A 26,558-nucleotide genomic window follows, 5' to 3' on the forward strand; every position below is an offset into this window, starting at 1 on the left:
CTAAGGTTGGGCCGAGCACCCGCCGTACTGGGTTGGAACACAAATAAAAGAGAAGCTAATATTCCTGGCAGTGTAAAGATAAATAAAAGCTTGATTCTAAGTGAGCGATACTTGTATAAACTCCCCCGGGGAGGAAAAGTTTACGGTGTGCGTTAAATGACGTGATGCTCAAATCTCAGGAACAAGCCACGAATGTAAACAAGTCGACTCCCTCGGCTTGTTCCGCTGAGTTTCGGGCTGGGTTGCTCGGCACAACGGCTTGCAGAGATTGTTTGTCGAAGGAAAGAAGGGACTGTTCGAAACGGGAAAGGAGCCTGTCGGTTTTTTAGGCTTGGCATCGGGCCAGCAGAATTCCAGCTTTGTTATTGGACAAATATGAATTATTGCTCAAAGACGAGGCCGATTTCACAGCGATTTGGCTCCCAATTATCAAGCCGCAAGATTTGTGAGTTTGGCTTTTGGTGTACATGTGAGATGCTTGAGTGGACTCATTTTTGGATTGAAGCATCCCTGAGCTGTATAAAAAATAAATAACAATAATAATAATAATAATAATAATAATAATAATAAAATATGGCGGCTCGGTAGTCCAGTGGTTAGCACGTCGGCTTCACAGTGCAGAGGTACCGGGTTCGATTCCAGCTCCGGCCTCCCTGTGTGGAGTTTGCATGTTCTCCCCGGGCCGGCGTGGGTTTTCTCCGGGTGCTCCGGTTTCCTCCCACATTCCAAAAACATGCATGGCAGGCTGATTGAACACTCTAAATTGTCCCTAGGTGTGAGTGGTTGTTCGTTTCTGTGTGCCCTGCGATTGGCTGGCAACCGATTCAGGGTGTCCCCCGCCTACTGCCCGAAGACAGCTGGGGATAGACGCCAGCACCCCCCGCGACCCTAGTGAGGATCAAGCGCCTCGGAAGATGAATGAATGAATGAATGAATGAATAATAATAATTAAATGATGTGAAGGAAAATTGTAAATAGTACTGCGATTTATCCATTTTGTGTTCATATTGCATTTAATTGAAAGATGTTTGTTGTTTTTTTCTCTTTCTTCTTTCTACATACATTCTTGCTGCTGGAGGCTGTAAATTTCCCCAGTGTGGGACGAATAAAGGATATCTTATCTTATCTTATCTCATCTTATCTTATCTTATCATGACATTAATGTTACAGATAGCGAAGGGGTCCTTTGTTGTTGTTGTTGCACAAAACAGAACGATTTCTCATGCACGAAAGCAACAATTATGAACAATTCTCTTCAGTTGAAAGCAAAGCTGCTCCTTATACTGCGACTTCAAAACTCCTAAACTTGTATCACTTGTATCGCAAGACCACTGTAATCGGACTCCCAGACGAAACCTCGCGCCGGTGAGTCCGCTGGGCCAAAAGTTGATCCTCTCTCCTTACTTCCGATCGCTCACCCTCTGGCCGTCCTCTCAGCTGATAGGAATGCAGGTGCGGATGTGTAGTGGCTTGCTTTAAGATTTTTTTTTTTTTTAATGATGCTTCGTGGGTCTGCAAACTCGTTCACCTTCCCAAACTTGACTTGGAGGCTTTTGGAAGTACTGGGGTGAATTCCGGTGCTAATCCGCCCGATACAGACCAAAATAAGGTATGGTGGAGAGTCAAAGACGTCGAGGACAATTTGGAAATGCGGACCAAAACTTGAACATCAGTAGACTCCGTTTGGTGACTATCCAAAAATTTTGGTTCTTCTTTGGCTTTTGCGAGGACAAGTTGACAGTTGTTACGAAAGAAGGTCTGGCCTCAACAATGGGTTTTCTCAATATTCAATTTTTTTTTAACATGGAGCTATTCATATTTCAAATAATCACACTTGATTTTGCCACAATTGTTTTCACTGACAATGTATTATCGTGAGGCGGCCCGGTAGTCCAGTGGTTAGCACGTCGGCTTCACAGTGCAGAGGTACCGGGTTCGATTCCAGCTCCGGCCTCCCTGTGTGGAGTTTGCATGTTCTCCCCCGGGCCTGCGTGGGTTTTCTCCGGGTGCTCCGGTTTCCTCCCACATTCTAAAACCATGCATGGCAGGCTTATTGGACGCTCTAAACTGTCCCTAGGTGTGATTGTCAGCGTGGATGGTTGTTCGTCTCTGTGTGCCCTGTGATTGGCTGGCGACTGATCCAGGGTGTCCCCCGCCAACAGCCCGAAGACGGCTGGGATAGGCTCCAGCACCCCCCGCGACCCTAGTGAGGATTAAGGGGTTCCGAAAATGGATGGATGTATTATCGTGAAAACGAGTACACCCAAATCACGTTACATTCGCTGCGTTAGAATTTAGACACGGTCCGAGCAGCTAACTATAGACCGACGTCCGCCAGATAGCAGGAACGCCCACATTAGAGGTATGGCGGATTGCCGTGGACAAAAATAGTACTCTTCGTCTTGAATCTGCTATAATTGAAATATTTAAAAACAACAACAACCAAGAAACACAAGTTCAATTATCCGATGGTTGATTTCCCTCATAGTCGATCGAGGAGGTCTAGTCAAATTCTCAAGCCTAAAATGAACAAAGGTTTCAGTTCAAACCGGTGTTGTGAAAACGCCCCTTCACATGACATAAAAATGGCGGCGCTTAAGCCTCGACTTCATTACATACCGTATCAATCACCATGCGGTGAAAGAAAGGAGAAAAAAAAATGAGTGGACATCTGGCATAGTGGCAATAATTTCCTGGACTCGGGCTGTCTCTGGATGGAGCCCGGCAGTCTGGGCCCACATAGACACGAGCACCCCAGCAAACGCACTCATCCACCCAGCACAAGGCAGACCTCTGATCTATCTACAAGCCAACAATCTAGCCCTTCTTCTGTTCCAGACATACTTTCTGTCACAATCCGTCCACCGTGAATGAAGATAAAGGAGCAGACCATCAGTCAGCAAGAGGCTATCAGAATTACGGAGATGGCTGGATAATACCAATTTAAAGACCTTTCTCCCCCCTGACCGTTCCCTCCCATCAAGCTGCTCCAGACAGAATCCTCAGGAGCACTAATGATACACTTTAAGCTTCAAATTTAGACGTCAGGGATTAAAAGAAAGAGGCCTTCTGCGTCTCTGGCAAATGGAGAAGACTCTCAGACAAGTTGCAAGAGTAGCCGTTAAAGTAAGAGGGTAGTTTCCTCTCATTAGAAGCCTGTGGCGACATTCGAGTCTAAAATGGACGGCCCTCACGAAGCGGAGCTGATAAAATTAGGAAAGGATGGAGAAGGCCACGGCTGCTGCCCTGGGCTTCAGGTAATAAAATCACGAGCGGTGTCGCTTACAAACCTGGCTTTTGTCAACGTGGTCATTGCAACGGCACCTTGTCAGAGTCAATGACACTAATCGCAATGCGTTTGTCTGGTGCTGGTTTACCATTACCGCAGCTAGTAAACAGTAACATCATAAACGCCAGAAAGGTGATATTTATGGGCAATTTTAACAGCTTTTGATAAAATAGCCTAAAATTCCATTAAACAGCTTGTCTGTGACCTAAAAATCAACCAATAGACAAGAAAATTACGGTTTTGTACTTTTTTCAGAGCCTAAAACCGTCCCTTTTAAGTATTTGAAGGGATCGATAATGGTATGCATCTGGTCCCGTTCACGAGTCACAATATTTGTGGTTTCTTTATTCACTTCCGCTACGATCAGATGCCATAGATTATGGCTAAACTGTACTATGCCAAAAAAAAATCGCCTGGTTGAGAGATGTGTACACGCCAGTAAAAACAACAGGGATAGATCTAAATGGGTCAAAATGACATGCTACTGCGGATGTTAAGCTAACGTCACTGCTCCATTTCTTTCGGAGGGACCCTGTTCCAGATTTTGAAATGTACTGTACAAAAGGGCTTTTTGAGTGAACTGGACACTCATTTTCGGTCCTCTGAATCCTAGTTTGAGGTTACCACTGTCTTTTTGATTGTGTTAGGTTGTCCCTGAACAAAGCTAATTAGCAACTACATAGATACAGTGTAATTTCTAAAACATTTACAGTACAGATATCAAAGTCAAAACTAAAACTCAGCACTCATGGGTGTAAAATAGTGCAAACACAATAAAATAGAACAACGCGAGTCAGGGGAGTGTCTCGACACACCGCAAAGGACAGTTTTTAGTCGCGCTAGCAAGCCAGTCGCCGCTTAGAGCAAGCTAGCTTCGCACCTAGTATTTACGGGATAGTGTCTGAGAAGAAAATGAGGGACAATACAATACATGCTGATTTATATCGCGTTTTCACAACAGCGGCAGCTGTAACAAAGCGCTTTACAAAACAGTTAACATAAAGTAAAATAATAAACACAACACATAACATAAAACACGGACAGTCGTGCAGTCCTAACCACTTTTCCGTCACACGCTTTGTTGTTTGAAGCAGTTTGAGATGAAAGAGGAGAGAATCAAAGTATCCTTTAACCAGTGGATCAGAGGCGTCATGCTCAAAATGTGCACACGTCGCCGACAAGCTAAGTTTCAAAGTCAACAAGAAGCTGTAGCATCCATTGACGAAAAAAGAGATTGGTTCACTTCTCCTGTCCCATGGAAATCCATTTCAATTCCAAGCGGCGACTCACGGTTCCAAATACGCATCGGCGCTCTTCGCCAACGCTCCTCTCTCCTCATCCTCAACTTCAGCGGCCATCCATCCAGCCGCACCAACGCCAACTGTCCAACAGCAATGGGTGACTCTTCCATGTTGAAGCTAGCAGCTTTTCCAGCTACGTAGCCAGATGCGTTTGGAGCCATTTTCACACCGAGGCAGTACAATGACCTCAACTTATCAGGAGTAGTCAGTAGAGTGCAAATCGTTACCCTCATTTATATCATCCACTACATACAACCTAATTCAAAAGTTCTCAAGCCGACTTGAGTGTCTTGACAAAACCTTTTTGCATAGCCCAACATGTTAGCCTATTGAAAAGTTCGGACTCCACTTCAAGGAGAACTGCCAGTAGGAACACCAACTTGAAGCGCAGTTGATCACATTGAGCTTCATCACTTCACTTGTCTGTCAGCGCATCTCATTCCAAAGAGAGGTGATGAAAACCTTGAGAGCTTTTATCTGACTGGCCTCTATTCTCCGGAGGTGTTATAATGAACCACTTTGAAATACTTTCAAACCAGACGCGGTTCTGATTTGGTTTCATTGGGAAACTTTCAAGCGCTGTGCATTTAAAAGTCGAATGCCAGGATTTCATCTCACTATTCTTGCGTTTCTGTTACTATTCTATTCTCAGACTCAAATGGTGACATCTCTTTCACGAAGAGCCATATTGAGATGGCATGTTTAGTGTTTGCGCTTGACTTGCATCCATTCATACTTTTTGGTCTATTATCTTGAAAGAAAACATGACATTGACTGTCCTGTGTTTCTTCTTTATTTTTGGAAGACTATCTGAAGGATCCCTATTTGTTATTGTCTCGATAACTAGAGGCCCAAACGATTCCGTTCTTAAAAGTGCAGCTCCAGTTCCCGGCAGCGGTAAAAGGTCAGCACGATTAGGTCTTAAATGTCTGATATCAATCACACCAACACAATTAGCTCTTATCATAAAAGCATTTTCTAAGGGTTGGCTAAGCCTCTTCGCAGAAGAAGAGAGACACCCGGGCTCTGCTTTGAACTTAAGATAACAAGCCTCAGTATTGTCGCTGTTTGGGAAATGGGTTTGTGGGTGCATGTGTATTTGCATTTTTATTTTTTGCATCAAAGTCAAAGAAGCAAGGGGCATTTTTTGGACATTAGCATTAGCATATAATGGAACCTCCAAGGCCAAAGATTATGCATCAAGAAGTTTTTCAAAAAACATTCTTCCGAAGCGGTCTGATTTTACCATCAGAGGTCCCGGAGGTCTGTAGCCGACTTTGCATACAGCAGGCCGTGATATACACATCATTCTGTTCTTCCACCGCTTGCCCCTCCCTTACCTGACAGAAGCAGCTGGACCTCATGACAGATAGGCTATGTCGTCTCCAAAAATTCCACAAGTGCTGCCCTCTACATTTTTTTCCTGTCAGCACTTGGAGTGATGTTCTAATTTTGTCAAGGCTAACAGGCTAACACACACACACACTACATATGCCAAGTGAGATGAACAAACAATAACAGCTGAAGTCATAAAAATGGAATGAGACGCCTGTTAGCACCAAATGACACCCCCCCCACCCCCCACCAGCGATGGATGCCAAGAGAAATATGTCGCAGCCTATCGCACTTAAAGCATGACCATACACAATCCTGTACTAGCTCTACGAGGTCTCGTTAAGGCCATCAAGGACGCCCGTCAAAGCGCGTCACCATCACGGAGTGAACGACGGCTTCGTTAGGACGCGTCAAAGGCTAAAACAAACACGTTTAAACAAGCATCGACTCCGACTACTGTGCAGTCGGCAAAGATGCAGCGGTTCTGTGTAAATTCAGGCGAGTTGTTTTGCTTGAAACCATATGGGACTCATTTGCGGGGGGAACTTCTGGCATCGGTTCCAGGCATGGTTTTGATGTTCTTGATAGGCGCGGTGTACATTACGGCCGGCATCAAAACTCTTCCAAGATAACTGTGGCCCTGCCGCCATAACGGGGAGGAAAATTTGACACCTCCGGTTCCATCTGTTTTGTAAATACAAAAGCCAGTTTACATATTTTCCAATAGCTATGAAAAGTTTTTGTCGAAAGAGTTGGACTCTTTATGGCCATATATTCCAGTAATTGAGGGCGAGTAAAAATATTGGCGCCGGTTGAGTTTCCGTTTTTCCTGTTACAAGTTTAACAAGCAACTTTGCGTGCGTTTCGGTCCAGTCGAGATGAAATTGGATGGAGGGGCCTTTTTGAAGGAGGACTGGCTTTAATACTAACCATATAAAAATAAATATCCAAAGAACAACAAAAAGCGAAAGGCAAACGTCATTACTGCGCATTAGAGACAATCTGTGTAATCACTCATACCGCATAAAGCCGCTCCTTTGACGACCGCGCAATGAATTCAATGCTGCAAATGAGTTGGCCATGCGGCGATAACGATCTGACAACACCATTTGCTGGGTTTGGTCTTACATCGCGTGGCCAACTGCCAAGAAAACACGCACAGTATAGTGATACGCCGACGTCTAATGCCAAAAATAGCCCATTTGGTGGCATCGCGCCGCACCAGAACAGTACTTGCATTATATCGCTTTCAGGCAGTAATCGGCATGGGGGGGGGTCAACACTAAGCATTCCGGTGCCATTTCTCGGAGGAACCGCAAATGGGTCAGAACCACCTTAAGTGCTTTCTTGGCAACCGGAGAGAAACCTTAGCGAGAACAATCTTGCGCCTTTCTCTGGAAACCTGACCCTGAATGCTGGCTTTGCTGGAGCAATCGCTTGGTACCAGACGGCAGGATTTGTCCATCGCCACAAACGCTCATCACCAAGTGTTATTTTATGTGCGGCAGGGTGACGCGATCGATGTTTTTGGTAAACCGGCTAACTGACCAACCGACAGTAGACGGGAATGCTTCTCGCATTGATGCTTTTACGTTTGATAAGCCAATGTTTATTGTTTGTCGTGACTGAAAGAACGAGATCCCGGATACAAGCGGCTGAAATGAGTTTTCTCCGCAGGGTGTCCGGGCTCTCCCTTAGAGATAAGGTGAGAAGCTCAGGCATCCGGGAGGGGCTCAGAGTGGAGCCGCTTCTCCTCCACATCGAGAGGAGCCAGATGAGGTGGCTTGGGCATCTGATCCGGATGCTTCCTGAGCGCCTCCCCGGTGAGGTGTTCCGGTCATGTCCCACCGGGAGGAGACCCCGAGGAAGACCCAGGACACGCTGGAGGGCGAAGCTCTCAATTTACCGGTCGATCTATGTCCCAACCCTCACCTATGGTCACGAGCTATGGGTCGTGACCGAAAGAACGAGATCCTGGATACAAGCGGCCGAAATGAGTTTTCTCCGCAGGGTGTCCGGGCTCTCCCTTAGAGATAAGGTGAGAAGCTCAGTCATCCGGGAGGGGCTCAGAGTCGAGCCGCTTCTCCTCCACATCGAGAGCAGCCAGATGAGGTGGCTTGGGCATCTGATTCGGATGCCTCCTGAACGCCTCCCCGGTGAGGTGTTCCGGGCATGTCCCACCGGGAGGAGACCCCGAGGAAGACCAAGGACACGCTGGAGAGACTATGTCACCCAGCTGGCCTGGGAACGCCTCGGGATCCCCCGGGGAGAGCTGGAAGAAGTAGCTAGGGAGAGGGAAGTCTGGGCTTCCCTGCTAAAGCTGTTGCCCCCGCGACCCGGCCCCGGATAAGCGGTAGATGATGGATGGATGGATGGATGAAGCCAATGTTTATGAGAACATGAAAACCACGTAAGTTTGCACGGCCCCAAAAGTTGATATAACTTTACAAATAAGCGTCCCCAATAGTTTGTGTCATGGAGTCTACAAGACGAGAGCCGAACGCGAAAGGGTCAAGTGTCTCCCCACAGGATCTCGCCGTGCGTTTAAGCGCAAAGACAAGACAACAAGTCCCGGTCTTTGAAATGTGAAGCAAGTCCCAAATCTTTCAAGTGGCACGTTCAGTCCACCAGCAGCTGCACGCCCGCATGGAGCTAGCGCTACATGACAGCCCAGCGCCTGCATCCGCCATAGAGCCAGACGCAGGATGAAGAGACAGGTTAGGTTTCATCTTTACATCACAAGGACCCGAACAGATACTGACACACACACACACACACAAAAAAAAATGCATCGGGCCGCAAGAAACTCTCAATAATCTACTGCTCGCTAACATGTTCATGGCAACGGCACTCCACAATTCAGTACGACGTGGCTCTCAGAAACAGAAAACGGGTGCAAAGACTATGATTCCAAAGGCTGACCCTGGAACAAATTACTTACTGTATGTGACCCTTAGTGATGTTTTTTTTAAAAATTGGTTTCTTTGCATATAGTTTTTTTTTTTTTAACTTAGTAGTTGAAGCGAAAGGATATACCCTCTTCCCCCAATGGTGACAGCTGGTCAGAGAGATAATGTGCAGTGTGTATCGTGTGTATGCGCGCGTGTATTTGAGAATGCAGCTGCAGCCTGGCCGCATGATGGTAGGAAGTCCGTCCATGGCACCACTCGAGGGTTTCAGAGCACAAAGCAACTTGATAGCCATTAGGAAGTACCCACATACGGTGTGTGTACACACACACATACACACAACTGTCACGTTTTGAAGTTGTAGGCAGTCTCTGCATTTTCAGGTCACTGCAAACGCACTCTCTACATCCTGCTAACATTTCTAATAACGACGAGGATGTATGCCACATAAGCACAGTTACTCATGTTGTATTTACGGTTCTGCGTCCTCTTTGTAGAACCCCCCCCCCCCCCCCCCCCCAGCCCCTCCCACGTGACTTAAGGCGCCAGCTGATTATGCAGCCCGGGGGTTGGAATTCAGATTTTAGTCCAAAAACAACAAGCTTGAAATGACTCATGCGCTTCGGCATCCGACCTAATGGAAACCTAATATTAGGAATGGTCGTCCCCCCCCCCCCCCCCCGTCCCCCTTGCTCTGGCCCCCCTTTCGGCTTTCAGCTTGTAACCTCCAAAAAACGCGGGCTAATGGTACCAGTGAATTAGGTTCGCGAACAATGGTGTATGAAATGTATGTGGGGGCAAAAGTGAGAAGGCGGAAAAGAAACCGATTACTGGAGATTCTTCAATTCTTTATATCTACGGGTGAGTCAAACAGAGTAATAGATCACTAAGAATTCAGAGGGCTTGTGAAAAATAAATAAATGCATAACAAAGCTTATATCTTGAAAAAGTCGACTTAAAGTCAGGGGCGGCCCGGTAGTCCAGTGGTTAGCGCGTCGGCTTCACAGTGCAGAGGCACCGGGTTCGATTCCAGCTCCGGCCTCCCTGTGTGGAGTTTGCATGTTCTCCCCGGGCCTGCGTGGGTTTTCTCCGGGTGCTCCGGTTTCCTCCCACGTTCCAAAAACATGCGTGGCAGGCTGATTGAACACTCCAAATTGTCCCTAGGTGTGAGTGTGAGTGTGAGCGTGAATGGTTGTTCGTCTATGTGTGCCCTGCGATTGGCTGGCAACCGATTCAGGGTGTTCCCCGCCTACTGCCCGGAGACGGCTGGGATGGGCTCCAGCACCCCCCGCGACCCGAGTGAGGATCAAGCGGTTTGGAAAATGGATGGATGGATGGACTTAAAGTCAAAACACGACATGCAATCAATTCTTGTAGCCATGCACAAAATCTGTCTTAAGTATATTTTTTCATCCAGTGTTTTACTTTTTGTTTGCAGTACTTTGTTTAAAAAAAACAAAAAAATGACATTTCACGTAAATGCTGATGGTGTGAGTGGTACGCTCGCCTGATTTGTATGCGTGCAGCGTGGGATCAGCGACTGTGTGGCAGCAAATGGTCATTTGTCCCTCTATGACAACCAGTCAATCGACTGGATGACCAGTCGATTGACGACCAGTCTAGGGTCCTCCCGAAGTCAGCTGGGATAGACTCCGACAACTCCATGTGACCCTCCTCGGGATAAGCGGCGTTGAAAATGGATGGATGGATTTCTCATTCCAATTAGTTTATCCGTAAGTAGTTTTCCCACGTTATTCAAGTACTTTGTAACATGTGGGCGTGGTTTACAATAATACAATACAATACAATACATGCTGATTTATATAGCGCTTTCACAACAGCGGCAGCTGTAACAAAGCGCTTAGCATAAATAAATTCTGTCGGAATAAAACCGCTTCCTTCTTTTCATTGAACACGTAGGCCTACTATGTTGCTGTATTATAATCTTGGGCATTATGTTGTTATTTGGAGAGGACCGTCATCCTTGGTCTGTGTGTAAGTATGAGCATTTATCCTCAAAGTCCAACCTGAGTCGATCAACTGATTGATTCTTTCCTCGAGTCCACTTGCTACAACTGAGACCGCCCGGGCTAGTCGTAGCAAGAGCCCGCTGGTCCGAAAAACGGGGAGTAAATGTCCTAGTAAAGAGGAGCTGAGCTGGACCCCCATGAGGCCGAGGCCCCAGAAGCTCACTGGAATGTCATCAATCTTCTGCCAAAGTCTCTCCGAGATTGCCTCCAGCTTTCTCATGTTTATCTCGAGTGACAACTCTGGGAAAAATAAAAATAACCCCGACTCCACCAAAACCCGGGGTGAAATTTTTGAAAGGGGAAGAAGAACTAGCGGCCAGATGATTGATCATGATGCTTAAGACCAAGGCTCATTTTCTTACCATTAATCATCCTTATTAAAGTCACATTTCAATATGAGTCACATGATGGCTCAATCTAAAAATGAAAGTCCAGCAGTGCCTTGAGATAAGAGTGACCTGACTTACAAGTTGGTTTGTTTTGGGTTTTTTGGAGTGAATGGTATTTGCATGATTTTACAAGTGTTTTGAGGTACAAGCGTTTTCACGGAACAATTATGCTCATACCTCAACCTTTTTTTCACAAAAATGAGTCAATTTTCAATTCATGACAGCCATCTCATCCAACGTTGTATATTTTAATGTAGACACGTAACACGTCTACCCACGTATGATCCCCAAGCCCGGACATGAGTTACAGCGGCTCTAATGCGGAGGCTGTTGCCATTTTATCACTCCAATTATAGTTAAAAACATGACGCCCGCATAAGAGTCCGTTTGAACGTCCACTGGAGAGGATTGGGGGGCTGGGGGGGGGGGGGGGGGGGGGGGGCTAATGCACACTCGGCATAGAGAAGTAAAAATGGTCTATGAAGAGCCTTTTCCCCCGCAGCAGGAGATGTTTTATTAGCGCCCTTTAAAAGCCCGGCTTGTTAAACAAAGCAGCGGGCGGGCGGGCGGGCGGCCCGCTCTGCTGCGGCCTCGGGATCTGCAGCGCGGCTACAACGCTGGCTATTTTCACCTTCTTCGCGGCTTTATTTGACATGCTAGCGTGTAGACAGGCTTGTTTCAAGACACAATAATCACTTTTAACTTGAGATCCAAGTCCCGAGTCCCACCTGCGAGGGGGAGTCAGGATTCGGGTGGTCCCGGCTTCATTTGGTGTCTTTGCGACGTCAACGAGAGGAAGAAAACGGGCCAAGCAGAAGAGGTTAGATAAATAAGAAAGTATTGGAGGACTTGAACACCTCGATGTGGTGCAGAACTGACTTACAGACCCAGTGTGGATTCATACACACAAGGTGTACAAATCTGTATATGGTATCCGTCCCCCACTAGCACAAAAAAAAAAAGTTGAACATTTCATATCTAGTTATTATTGCTCGGGCTAAAAATTAAAAAAAATAAATAAAAAATTCCAGGCGGATGAGGAAGCTCAAGATAATTCATGTTGGAGAATACGAACTAAGCAAACAAACTGTTGACACTCACTATGTAGACCTGCGCCAAGGCCGCCATCTGAAAGTAAATGTCGACCTTGTCCATATTTTGGTTTGATTCCAGAAGGGAGATGGATCTGTCGCTGCCATACCGATTGATATGATGACTTTTGTGTGCTTTTTTTTTTTAACTACACTTTTATCCAGATCCTCATCTACACTCATGTATACACATCAAACTTTCATTTTGGGCCATCATAAATTAATTTAAATGTGGAACATGTCCTCATATTCATATATATAATACAATTGCCTCTCTATTTTGTTGCTATAACTATGCCAGTATCGATACCGTATCGAGAATGAAAATCGCATTACTGGAATGCAGCGTGCAGGCTGCAGACGAAATGTCGCCGTGTTCCAAATTACTGTATTCCGAATGTAATCAATCACATTCAAAATCATGTGAAATGGGAGTCTGCGCAACAACTTAGTTCATTTAAAGAGCCAGAATTTTCTATTTTGCACAGTTCAAAACAGTAGTCAGTGTTCAGAACAGAGTAATAATAGTTTGGGATTTGTTAATTATGGTTAGTACTCATGTCATTCGGGCCCCCCCCCCCCCATCAGTTTTAATTCATTTTTCGAGAAAGTTTGTTCATTGCATTTTTAAAAATGCTGAATTTTAAGTGGTTTTATTTTCCTGATGTATGGAGTATTGTTTAATTTGTCAAATGCCAGATATAAAAGGGTGTGCACACTTGTGCAAGTCCAACATTTCACTTGCTTATTCCAGGAAGATTAAAAAAATTGAGTTGTGCAAGCTATAGGTCATATGAGTGGTGGATTTTTTTTGAAGTGATTCATCTTATTTTATTTAATTATTTTTAATCCCCCCCTCCCCAAATACTGTGTTTAAACAGGGGTGTGTAGACTTGTTTAAAAATCCACTGTCAGTGGACTTGGCACCCACAATGACATTGTTATCATTGCAGTAATTTGACGACAGTGGTTGTTCCAACGTCATCCTCATAAATCCACCTGCAAAGTCTAAATAGAGCTCGGTTGGAGGCGTCACAGAAATGCTGCGCAACACCCGTTTGCAAACGGTGAGCGCTGAAGGGTGGTCTGATCTGTTTATCATGGTTTACCATGTCCTCCTCATCTGTGTTAGCTCCACGCTGTCAGTGTGGGTGTTCTTCATTTACGCCTTGGACTGAAGCCTCCAGGGACGGGATGCTTTGGCAAGGACACTTGTGTGACCTTGTCTTTGAAAACAGAAAGACGGTGTGCAATGGACGACCAAGGTGGATTTTGTCAAAATAAATCAACTCTCTCTCATGTCATAGAGGTTTCACAGTTAAAAGGCAGGGAAAAATGCGAAATATTTTGCCCAAAAATTGCCTGCCTGTGTGAAACAAAGGTTTTTGGGGTTTTTTTTTTTAAATGAGAGTTTGCAATTTACTACTACTTCGCCAAATCTGACAGGATAAACTTCATAGCAGTGCCTTCGCAGCATGATGTCACGTATGACGAAGAACAAAATAACTCAAAAAATAATTAAGCATTATATGATGTTAATTTGATGGCATGATCATGATATATACCATGACATCATCAGTTATTCTGTAAAAATTAAAATCATATATTTGTATATATTTTTTTTTATACACACACACAAGCTCACCTTTTCGCACTTTTATTTCAAGAGAAATAAAAGTGCGAAAATTAAACTGACCTATATCAAATGCATCCAGCAGTTTTGCTATAAAAAAATTATGAAATGTAAACGGAAGCACGGAAGATTGAATTGTGACCAGTTTGAAATAGCAGTAAGAGTTACTCCAAAATCTTTAGCTAGGAAAATAAAAATTTAAAAAAATCAGGAAAAGCTTATTGAACAGCTGAACTTTATTTGGTCTAATCAGAGGCACCAACTAGAAACAGGTGTGTGCTGACTCACGTTAAACATGCCAATACTTTGCCATAGCATCACCATTGAAATGCTTTGCTTGAATACAAAAAGTAATGCTAAATTAATTTTTTAAGAATCTTTCTAAGCTCTAAAATGTCTTTGCCCTCTAAACAGAGGGCCAAAATTACAGCCTTTGGTTAAAATTTGTCTCGGGTAAACAGTCGGAATTGTAGCAAATGTGAAATTTACGGGCATCCCCGTGTGTGGTGACATTTGGTGCGTAAGGGCGACCTCCCAAAGCTACGATTGCAAATGGACATCAGCGCCAGGTGGGCTCCTGCTCCGACATCCTTCGAGCGACATCACTTCCAGCCAGAGAGAGAGAGAACCGCCACACGAGAGTCGTCCCTTACTGTAAATATTTTCTTAGCTGTGCATTTGTCTTCCAAGGAGGTGTGAATTTGGACACCACTCAGACAGCTGCGATTCACGTCTAGGGTACATGATAAAGATGACTATGGTGAATTCCTTAGCGTTGTTGTTGTACTCAGGTCAGCTTTGGTAAGACTCTTCAAAGCAAGGAACCAACTGGGAAGGGGTGGTGGGGGAGGTTTTAAAGTTGTATGCGTTATAGAAACCCGTTTTGGGACTATGGCTGAAAACTAGCATTTATGCTAGGTCCAGCGCATTTACACGGTTTATTATTGTGTTGATTAATGTGTACTGCCCCAATTAAATAAATTCACTGATATAGGAAATGTGCAACAACTGTTCTTTTTGGTTTGTTTGTTTTTATAGCTACCGTGAAAAGTTTGATGTAGACTGATATGATAGCCTTTCATGCTCACTATCAGCTAGCTAGCTAGCTAGCCCCCCTGGTTAAATTCTTGCTGAGCATTATGGCTTGGGATAACGTCATGTAGCTTCAAGACATGCTGTATTTTATTGTGAATTGGGTTTTGTTTGTTTGTTTTTTTAATTATCAACCATGGAGGATGTTGTATTGACAAAAGGATTAAATGATGGAATTGTAGAACGTTTTTAAAATGCCATCTAACCTCACGACAGCGGCGACATCGGGTTTCAAGATTAGGTTTCTTCAGGATAAATAATTATTTGCGATAGCTAAACTGAAGGGAAAATGTGATGTTGCGGGATTGGAATGCCTCGGTTGTGTGCTGCCAAAGCTGAGCTGGAGGCATTCAGCACCAACCTGTACTAGGAACCACTTAGTGATTTGCAAAGGGGAACAAACATCTGGTCGGACGTCTGAGGCAAGCGAGGTTGAGATGATTCAAACCGGGCCGCCGATCTCTGCCATTCGCAGCCTGAGAATGAGGCCTAATGTTCAAGAAAAATCTTAAGTACAGGAAATGGGGCCTGTTATCAGAATACAGCCGTGTGCCTTGGCAGACAACCAAATCAAAAAAATGCTTCGTGTTTACCATTTTTGAGTTGGGCCAAATTTTTAGCGATGGATAAATCACAAATCCGCAGCAAAGAAAGTGCCGTCACCGAGGTGTTTGTTTTCATTTCTGTTGCCAAAAAGTGTAGCCGATAGAACAAGTAGGAGTTTATTTATGCAGCTATCAGCTTTGTTAGACGTTTTAGATGATAATCCGAAGACTGAGCTACTAGAGAGGAGCTCATTAAAGTGGTCAATGTTCTTCTTGGGATGGAAACAAATTGAGAGTGTTTCAAAAGGAAAATGTTAAAATATTTCTAATCTTAAATATCGATCTAAATTACGTGGTATCCATGAGCGAAGGAAAATTTATCACCGAATCATTTGGTATGAAGTATGGACGGACAAAATAAATCAAAAGTGGATGTTTCTGCGTTTTTAATTGTGTGGCATTGAATAACTAATCGAAGCAGGGCAACAGCTTTGGTGAGATGTGGCACAATTCTTTGGCTCTTAATGACAATGAAAGGCAACTTCACAATTTTATAAATGACAATTACAGACAAAAACATCAGATATAACACATTTGAGTTAAAAAAAAAAAAGGTGAAAGACAATGTGGGTATTGTCTTTGTAGTTACACATGCACGCCGTAAAGTCCATTGCAGCAGGTTATAATTAATGTCTCAGACCAACAAAAACACTCTTCATAGAGGCCACCATGCCGCGCGCATCCAGGTATGACTGCACAACTATTTGCTTTAGGCACCGTTGCACGTTTTATTTCCCTTAACGAGGCACTTCTAGACTCATGTTCCTCTCATATTTTGGCAGTGAAAAGGAACGACACAATACGCAGGGCAGCTTAGCAGTTCTTGAATATTATATATATTTGTTAGCGGTGTAATAAAACTGATTGGAAAAGTTTTTAAAAAATCATTTTGGATTTAAAAGATTTATTGAATCGATCGATCCTCTTTAAATATACAGAGGGGAGATATCTATGAAGAAAACACCACACTTAGGGTACTGACAATTCATTCATATGTGTGAAATGATAAGACATCAATGCATCATGCCCTATCAAACGGAGCCGTATCCATATCAAATCGAAATCCCACCGAATTGTATCATTCCACTTAAAAAAAAATAAAAATAAAAATAAAAAAAATCCAAGCCGGGGCGGCCCGGTAGTCCAGTGGTTAGCACGTCGGCTTCACAGTGCAGAGGTACCGGGTTCGATTCCAGCTCCGGCCTCCCTGTGTGGAGTTTGCATGTTCTCCCCGGGCCTGCGTGGGTTTTCTCCGGGTGCTCCGGTTTCCTCCCACATTCCAAAAACATGCGTGGCAGGCTGATTGAACACTCTAAATTGTCCCTAGGTGTGAGTGTGAGTGCGAATGGTTGTTTGTTTCTGTGTGCCCTGCGATTGGCTGGCAACCGATTCAGGGTGTCCCCCGCCTACTGCCCGGAGACGGCTGGGATGGGCTCCAGCACCCCCCGCGACCCTAGTGAGGATCAAGCGGTACGGAAGATGAATGAATGAAAATCCAAGCCTTGAATCTTACCGCAACCCATATATCGAGACCCGTGATTGATTCGTCTGCCTGCAGTCCAGACCTGTCTGCCGTTGAAAATGCGTAATGCGCATTATGAAGCGTAAAATACAACAACAGACACCCACGGACTTTTGAACAGCTGAAGCTGTACATCAAACAAGAATGGGAAAGAATGTATGAAATCACACACAGACAAGTGAAAAATAGCAGACTAATTCAGCGTAATAATCGCGCAGCTGCCAGGCAGGTGATGGTCATTGGGACTACCTTCTCAACCATTTAGCTGTAAAAGGCGAGGTAATGACAGACATTTACAAATATTTCAAAAAGGAGTCAGTGCAATCACAAGGTCATGTGACTAAGACTGGAGGACCAACTTTCCATAAAGTCATGGCGTGAACAGATGACAGGTGGATCAAATCAGTCAAAAAAATGTTTGGCAAGAAATGTTAAATAATACATTCGCAGCCTTTGTTGAACAAAAGCAGATTTGTTCCACCGCTGTTGCAATAAGAGGCGAGCATCAGAAGGTTTCTGTTTGCAAGCCTAAGTAACCTTTTTTTTTTTTTTTTTTTTTTTTGAGGGAACCTCAAGTCAGGGGCTGTGTCCAAATGTACACACTGCTTTTGGAGTTCATCTCAGCCCCCCGCCCTCCTTCCAAAAAACCTCCTCCTCCTCCACTCAATGAATTCCAGATGTTTTGCAGACGAAAGTGGATTTTAAGGGGGGGAGGGTTGCTGGCAGTTTTTTTTTTTCTATGGCTCGCATGTCTAATTTATGAATGCAGGCTGAGGAAAAGCCGTGGAGCCAAATGGATGGCGGCTCTCCGGGACCATCTAGAAATACAAAGCGCTCGAACCCATTCCCGGTGTATCCGAGCCAAACGGATGAAATGCAAATACGTCCTGTTGAAATTCTTGTGACAAAGACCCGGCCATACTTTTAAGATCAAGGCAGCACGGAAAGGATTCCGAGTGTAATGAAGTCCTGACGTGCACGTTTGAGGAACCGAAATTCAAATATGGGGTCAGGTAAACATACGGCGGCGGGCTTTCAGATCCGGTCGCCATGTGTGGTCCGCCTCACTGACATAACCCGGGATTGTGGAGTCACAGAACTGGAGGAAATGCACTGATCTCTGGTTTTTAATAAATATCAAATCCTCCTTGCCCGCCGGCCAGATGAAAAGAGGCCTCAACCAAATGTTCCTCTTGGCCACCAATAAAGAGGCGGCAACCCCCCCTCCCACGCCTCCAAGTGGCAGCTCCTCATACGAGGCGAATTCAATGCAAAAATGAATGACATGCCGGCCCGGTAGTCCAGTGGTTAGCACGTTGGCTTCACAGTGCAGAGGTACCGGGTTCGATTCCAGCTCCGGCCTCCCTGTGTGGAATTTGCATGTTCTCCCCGGGCCTGCGTGGGTTTTCTCCGGGTGCTCCGGTTTCCTCCCACATTCCAAAAACATGCGTGGCAGGCTGATTGGACGCTCTAAATTGTCCCTAGGTGTGAGCGTGGATGGTTGTTCGTCTCTGTGTGCCCTGCGATTGGCTGGCAACCGATTCAGGGTGTCCCCCGCCTACTGCCCGGAGACAGCTGGGATAGGCTCCAGCACCCCCCGCGACCCTAGTGAGGATCAAGCGGTTAGGAAGATGAATGAATGAATGAATGAATGACATGCGATTATTATCGCCTCACTTTCCTGAGGGCCGGTGTTGAAAGATGCAAAAAGGTGACGCAAATTATTCTCTTCGTGTGAATAAACGTGCACTTGAAAATTGTTTTTACCTCCAACGAGGAAGTGAAGATTTTATATTTGTCTTGTGCGGTCATCTGGAAGAGTTAGCGAAAATCACAATGTGGAGGGGTAGCGCATGGACTGGAAATTTTGTCTGGAGTCGAGAAATGCCACATATCCTGCTGCACATCCTTCAATTCTTGAGGATATTGTATAGATGGACAGATGCTGATTAAAAAAAAAAAATCATGGTGATAAAAGACATAATTAGCATGAACTTCACATTTCTACCAAAACTACGCTAAGCATCCTGAACAGGTTTGACCTCTCAGTGCACATCATGACTTCGCAACGCGCCCTTTCGAACCACTCAAGCGGGATCGCCGTCTCATTGTTTGCTTTGCTTCCTGCGAGCGGCACACGTCCGCTACCGCGCATGACACTGCCAGCAGATGTGTGCCGGCCCGGCTTGCAGAATAAATAAACCGGGCCAAGATGATGCTGTCCGCAGAAGCTAAATATTGACTTAACGACCTGTAATCAGATTCATTCACATGACAGAATGGAAATAAACAGCAACACTGGCCCACATCGACCCTCCCCAACCACAACACAGGAACACTTGCCGGGAGCTGGGGAGTAAACGAGGGGGGGGGGAAGAAAAGAAAAAGAAAACACTTGGGATCTCAACTCAAGCCAGTCGTGCAGTGGGAAGCGAAGGCAAGACTCACCCTATAGCAGGCATGTCCAAAGTCCGGCCCGCGGCCCAAATCCGGCCCGCGGTCGAATTTCATCCGGCCCTCGGCCCCTGTCATAAAATCAGTGCCGTCTGGCCCGCAGGTTGGGCGCAATGGAACACGTGTTGCATTGACTGAGGTCTCGTAGACTGGCGAGTGATGTTTCATAGAGTACTGCTTCCCTCTAGTGGCTAAATGAGTAATAGCATTCACTAAATGAGTAATAGCATTTAGACACTAGAGGGCATCACTCACGAGTTAACAAGACATCACTCCGTGTTTATATTGACTGATATGTCATATTTCAAATTCCTGTTTCAAATGAACCAAAAGAAATTCTTAAGATTGTTGAAATTAAAATAAAAATGGAAATGTGAAACACACTGGCTTACTAAAATTTGTTGAACAATATTGTTGTTCAATGTAAAGAATGTCAGCCAAGGTCGGCCCCCCGACATTTTACCACATAAAATCTGGCCCCCTTGGCAAAAAGTTAGGACACCCCTGCCCTATAGGGCAGATGTATTTCCAAGTGTCATTTTTGAACGAAGCTCTTCATAAAATCATGTGGAAGTCGTTTCGAGGCTTCTGTATTTGACTCAACCCCCCCCCCCCCCCCCCCTCACATCTGGCTCAAAGATAAAAGTTACTGCAAGCGTCGAGATGGCACTTTTGGCGGCTCTTCCACAAAGACCTAAAACTTTAAATGTGCATTCTTTAGGGTTCTATAAATTATTCCTCTCAAATAAAGGAAGAAAAAAAATCCTTCTTGTGGCTGGAATTTGGAGATTAAACAATGGTTGTAAAACTAAGGGGAACATCTGTGGCGGGGGCAATAAATCAGCCGTCCTATCTTTGGGTTCATCTCTCTTGAGGGCCATGTGAGCAGAATGCGGAGTACAGCGAGCGCTTCACTCTGGGAATCACTCCTGGAGATCTTTCGAGTGAAGCCACTTTTTTTTTTTACACGACGAGGTTCAAGTGAGCAGTCTGACTTTCAGCGCAATTGGGAAGTGCAGTGCGAAGTGGACTGATCTCAAGAAAATCAGGGACCCTTGATTCAAAGTTGACCATTAATCATCTGAGGTGGTAAAAGTAGCAAATGATAACGGTCGACACATTTCCAGGGATAAAAAGTAACTTTTCTCAAAGATTTTTTTATTTTTTTTTTGCGCCGATTCCGAATCTGCCCTTGTTTTTCTCTGGCGCATCAGCTTTTCATAAGAATAGTAAAATGAAAATATTACAATATATTTAATAAATTCTAAATCTGTATTGGGGCGGCCCGGTAGTCCAGTGGTTAGCACGTGGGCTTCACAGTGCAGAGGTACCGGGTTCGATTCCAGCTCCGGCCTCCCTGTGTGGAGTTTGCATGTACTCCCCGGGCCTGCGTGGGTTTTCTCCGGGTGCTCCGGTTTCCTCCCACAGTCCAAAAACATGCATGGCAGGCTGATTGAACACTCTAAATTGTCCCTAGGTGTGAGTGTGGGCGTGGATGGTTGTTTGTCTCTGTGTGCCCTGCGATTGGCTGGCAACCGATTCAGGGTGTCCCCCGCCTACTGCCCGGAGACAGCTGGGATAGGCTCCAGCACCCCCCGCGACCCTAGTGAGGATCAAGCGGTTAGGAAGATGAATGAATGAATGAAAAATCTGTATTGCGCAAGCCTTTAAACTTCAAATCCCCACCAAAAATGAAAATTTCTCAAAAACCTGATGTGCTAGAAGAAAAAAGATGACAAACGTACAATTACATAAAGCCATGACAGATTAAAATGTACTGTCGACCACCGTTATTTAAAGTAGTATCAAAAATTTAACTACACAAAACAATGTCCAGTTTTAACTCCCAAAGTCATTTCATTTAAATGCATCGCATCTTCTCGAGGGGCTCCTAATGTTTTAATAGAAATCTTTTTTTTCAAAAAGCGATCAGAAATCTCATTTGACAGGTGTGCTTGATGCTTTGGCAGGATAACGAAACACTGCTCGCAAGTTCCGATATAAAGAGTGGCCCGTTAGCCCGGGGCCAGTATGGCACAGTGTCGGGCGCTCCAGTAAAAAATTCATAGATAAATAAAAATGTTTTTTTTTCCTTGTCAGGTGAACAATTTCTGTTCAGCAATCAGGGTGATAACCACACCCCTTTAAAAAAAACAAAAACAGATGCCTACATTGCGGACTTACATCAAGCGAGTTACAACTTGTTGTCCATGACCTCATTCTATTGATGACAACAAGAATGATCAGCCGAGTGCCAACTTTTGTATGCGAATCTCACGTCGGAAGATAAGGACACCGTCGCCATCCCTCCATCGTTCAGACGGAAACAGTCTCCATATGTTTGCTTTTGTAAAAGAAGGAGACTGTAATCGTCGGCTGTTCTCACTTCAAAACGATTCCCCCCACCCCCAACTCCACCACCACCACCACCAGCCATCTGGACCATTAGTCCTCTTCCATCTGTGAACATTTTTGGCCTCACTACACAGAAGACGAGATAGTAGTTGAAAGGCAATCACACAAACTTGAATAAAGCATTTGCCTTTGGCACAAAAGACCAAACCGATAGGTCAAACGGCACACACGATCAAAGCTGGGGGGGGTGGAGCTTTGAATCAGCGCCTGCGGACAGCTTCTGACTGGTTGATGGTCAAGTCAGCAAAAAATGTGAACAAACCGAAGGGGCGGGCCGGGAACAAAAAAAAAACATTAACTGCTCTTCACCATCTTGCTATTCATATATTATGCAACATTTTCTGCAGATTTAACTGAGGTCAAAATTGAACGTAGTAAACAACTGAGCGAACATGAAAAGACGTGTTAAGCCTCATCAATAAAAAGGCTGAAAATGAAATCAATCAATCTATGAATTCAGCGTTACAGTAAAAAAAAATTGCCAAGTGACCTTCTGCTCCCTCGTGAATCAAATTGTGACTGTTACTGACTTCAAGTAGGCCTATTGCCTTCGCAGACAATGTTATCCTGCCATCAGCGACATGTTAGCCGGCCAAATATTCCCGGTGCTAGGACTGCATTAGGGGGGGTGTCGGTACCAGAACAAAGCGTTAGCCTGCCCAAAAATTTTCCCATAATTACTTCCAGGCGTTCGCTCAAATGTAGCGCCTACGTAGCTTTCACCAGGGGTGTCGAACTCATTTTTTGTCATGGGCCACATTTTAGTTACCGTTTCTCCGAGGGGCGTTATGACTAAAACCATAGAAAAAAAAATAAAACCAAGAAATCAAGAATAATGGTTCACTCCACTTTTGTTTAAGTGACTGTCAGGACGGGTTTGGTTACGAGAAAATGCTTACAATATCCTTATTTATTACAGATCGGAATTTGAAATTTGGGTACAGATTTTAGCTAGCATCATGGAAGTTCACGTTTGATTTGCTTTTGTGGGCCACATAAAATGAGATGGTGGGCCGGATCTGGGCCCCGGGGCCTTGAGTTTGACACCTGTGGCTTTCACGCATGGGCACTTCCCCAGGTTCTCATCTCATCTCATCTTCCGTACCGCTTGATCCTCACTAGGGTCGCGGGGGGGTGCTGGAGCCCATCCCAGCCGTCTCCGGGCAGTAGGCGGGGCACACCCTGAATCGGTTGCCAGCCAATCGCAGGGCACACAGAAACGAACAACCATTTGCACTCACACTTACACCTAGGGACAGTTTAGAGTGTTCAATCAGCCTGCCACGCATGTTTTTGGAATGTGGGAGGAAACCGGAGCACCCGGAGAAAACCCACGCAGGCCCGGGGAGAACATGCAAGCTCCACACAGGGAGGCCGGAGCTGGAATCGAACCCGGTACCTCTGCACTGTGAAGCCGACGTGCTAACCACTGGACTACCGGGCCGCCCATGCTTTGGAAGTTGACCCATATATATATATAAAAGTTGTGTTTGTTTTGTTAACATACATTGCACATATCCATATATATTTCTCCAGAGCACCACAGGAAAAGCCAACAAGATTTCCTTTGTGAGAAAACAAACACGCTTTTGTCTGCTCTGCCATTGAATTCGGTGCCGAGATGCCTGTGCTCTCCGCCCTCTAAATCAGAAGATATTCCTGAATCACAATGACAAGTGCAGGATAGAGTTTCTTGTCTCAGACTTTTTTCTATCAGAGAGTCTTAAAGAGTTTGGTCTTGGACCATCCCCGCTCCCCCTGACATGAGGCCCAGCACACTGACTGATGGGTCCTTTGGTGACATAATGGGGTCGTATATACTCCATAACATGTTTCAAGTATGATGCTCCTGGCATTTTTTTTTCTTTCCACCGTAATTTGAGGGTTCTACTTCTACTCAAGAAAAAAAAAAGAAGTCCACGTTTCATAAACTCCAACGGATTTGAAAAATTCTTATCGAACAAGGCCGGCCCGCAAGGTTTGCGCATTCCTTGCCATTTCCCGTCTCCTTCTACTCCCGGCCTTCCTCCGCGCACCTCCCCGGCCTTTTATTGGCCGCCAGCGGCACGTCATGCGGTTCTGCGGGATCCTCCCATGTAAACAGCCATGTTTTACCGCCAGCCGACTGCCAAAACCCCTCAATTTGTCACTTCCCGGAGTCACTTAGTGTTTTGCGGCTTGCAAGGTGCAAGCAAAAAGGTAATGAGGAGGAAACCTCAGGCAAACTATAACCCGGCAAAATGCCTCAAAGAAGAAACAAAGCAACCTTCGTCTGTGCACGCGTCAAGTTACAGTTGGACGTGTTTTAGCATATTAGCTTGCGCTCCTACAAAGCCACCATTCATTAAGAGCACATGGCTGGGGAAGGTTACTCTGCATGGGGATGCAATACGGTACGACAGATGCTTCTGCTGACAAGTCACGCGAGAGGACATGTCAAAAGTATGACCGCAAAAATATCAATCGGGCAATGTGTCGTCTCTCACCAAACTCTGTGAACGTACCGGGGATAAAATCCACACAGGCAACATGCAAATTCCACACAGAAAAGCCGCCAGTTCTCGGAATCGAATCCTGGGCATCTGCACTGTGAGGCGGACGTGCTAACCGTTCGTCCGCCGTCCCCGACAGTTCTTTGAATAGCTTTCCTTATATTCATTCATTCATCTTCCGAGCCGCTTGATCCTCACTAGGGTCGCGGGGGGTGCTGGAGCCTATCCCAGCTGTCTCCGGGCAGTAGGCGGCGGACACCCTGAATCGGTTGCCAGCCAATCGCAGGGCACACAGAGACCAACAACCATCCACGCTCACACTCACACCTAGGGACAATTCAGAGTGTTCAATCAGCCTGCCACGCAATGTTTTTGGAATGTGGGAGGAAACCGGAGCACCCGGAGAAAACCCACGCAGGCCCGGGGAGAACATGCAAACTCCACACAGGGAGGCCAGAGCTGGAATCGAACCCAGTACCTCTGCACTGTGAAGCCGACGTGCTAACCACTGGACTACCGGGTCGCCCCTCATATTATCAAAAATGACAATTTTTTTTCTATTTTATGGGTGTGCTTGTTATCGCCCAGTTAGCATACCAACAAAGACAGCTAGCACGTATGCTTTAGTAGTAAGACTCAAAATATCATCATTGATTTGCTACCCTGTAACTATAATCACAATTTACTGTTCAAATCAAATACAGCTTTTTTGATTTAATGAAGTCATATTTTTGAGCACCCGGAGAAAACCCACGCAGGCCCGGGGAGAACATGCAAACTCCACACAGGGAGGCCGGAGCTGGAATCGAACCCGGTACCTCTGCACTGTGAAGTCGACGTGCTAACCACTGGACTACCGAGCCGCCCGCTTTCCTTATATCCTAAAGTTATTGGTACGTTATGACATTTCAGCGTTCTTTTTCAGACTGCCTGGAGACGCTGGTGGTTTTTGTGGGTGAGGAGTAAAAGTTCATCCGAAAATTCATTCAGCTGGGATTTTAGCTGACGAAGGCATCCAGCTGCCTTTGTCGTCTGCACACGCCTACACACTTCTCCCATTACTTGTCTGTTGTCTTTGCACGCCTCATGTAGGGCAGATGCACAGACGCGCACACACACATGCGAGGCATCCTGATTTCTAACAACGAGAAGACAACTGGAAAAAGCACTGGATACTGGTGTGGGGGAGGAACGTGGATTGAGATAGGCGGGTGTCTGACATTTCACGGCTGCAAGGTGAGGGGGCGCAGGGGTCAAAGGCTTAAAAAAAAAAAAAAAAAGACAATGGGAAGGAAGGCGGGGGCTGCAAAATGGCGGCTTCCTGCGGGTGTCCGGCGTGGGATCGGCACAAACGCACTGCTGGACTTTCCATTTTCACACACACTTTTAAGCCTTTTGCTCTATCACTCATCATAATAATAATAATAATAATAATAATAATAACTGGTGGTGTTCATGCAACCAACCATCCACCAACTCGGGGTTCAAACCTGGGAAGCGGAGCGCGCCAACTGCTGAGCTAAAAGCTTATAAAAGGCCAGCACCATCCAAGAGCTCAGAGGAGTGAGGTTTTTTACGAACATCTAATTGGGCAGCTCAAGCTGGAATCTGCTACACACTTGTACTTGCATAAGGCCGAGATGACAAAACCACTTTCATCTTGAACAAGCTGAATTGGAAGAGCCTGCTCGACAGACCCTGCTGCAGGACAAAATATTAGCAAAAATGACACTTCATACCATCCATTTTCCAAACCGCTTAATCCTCACTAGGGTCGTGGGGGGAGTGCTGGAGCCTATCCCAGCTGTCTTCGGGCAGTAGGCGGGAGACACCCTGAATCAGTTGCCAGCCAATCGGAGGGCACACAGAGACAGACGAACAACCATTCGCACTCACACTCACACCTAGGGACAATTTTAGAGTGTTCAATCAGCCTGCCACGCATGTTTTTGGAATGTGGGAGGAAACCGGAGCACCCGGAGAAAACCCACGCTCACATTC

General features: G+C 45.5%; 1 long non-coding RNA gene across 1 annotated transcript; it reads left to right on the forward strand.

Annotated features, from left to right (window-relative positions):
* The first annotated feature begins 576 nt into the window (after positions 1 to 576).
* Positions 577 to 18,851, forward strand: LOC127602180 (uncharacterized). Its single transcript, XR_007962717.1, has 2 exons — positions 577 to 773; positions 18,682 to 18,851. It is a non-coding gene; the product is annotated as an uncharacterized LOC127602180 (long non-coding RNA).
* The last annotated feature ends 7,707 nt before the right edge of the window (positions 18,852 to 26,558 follow it).

The sequence above is a fragment of the Hippocampus zosterae genome, chromosome 6 (assembly GCF_025434085.1).
Source record: "Hippocampus zosterae strain Florida chromosome 6, ASM2543408v3, whole genome shotgun sequence".
NCBI classification, from domain to species: Eukaryota; Metazoa; Chordata; class Actinopteri; order Syngnathiformes; family Syngnathidae; genus Hippocampus; species Hippocampus zosterae.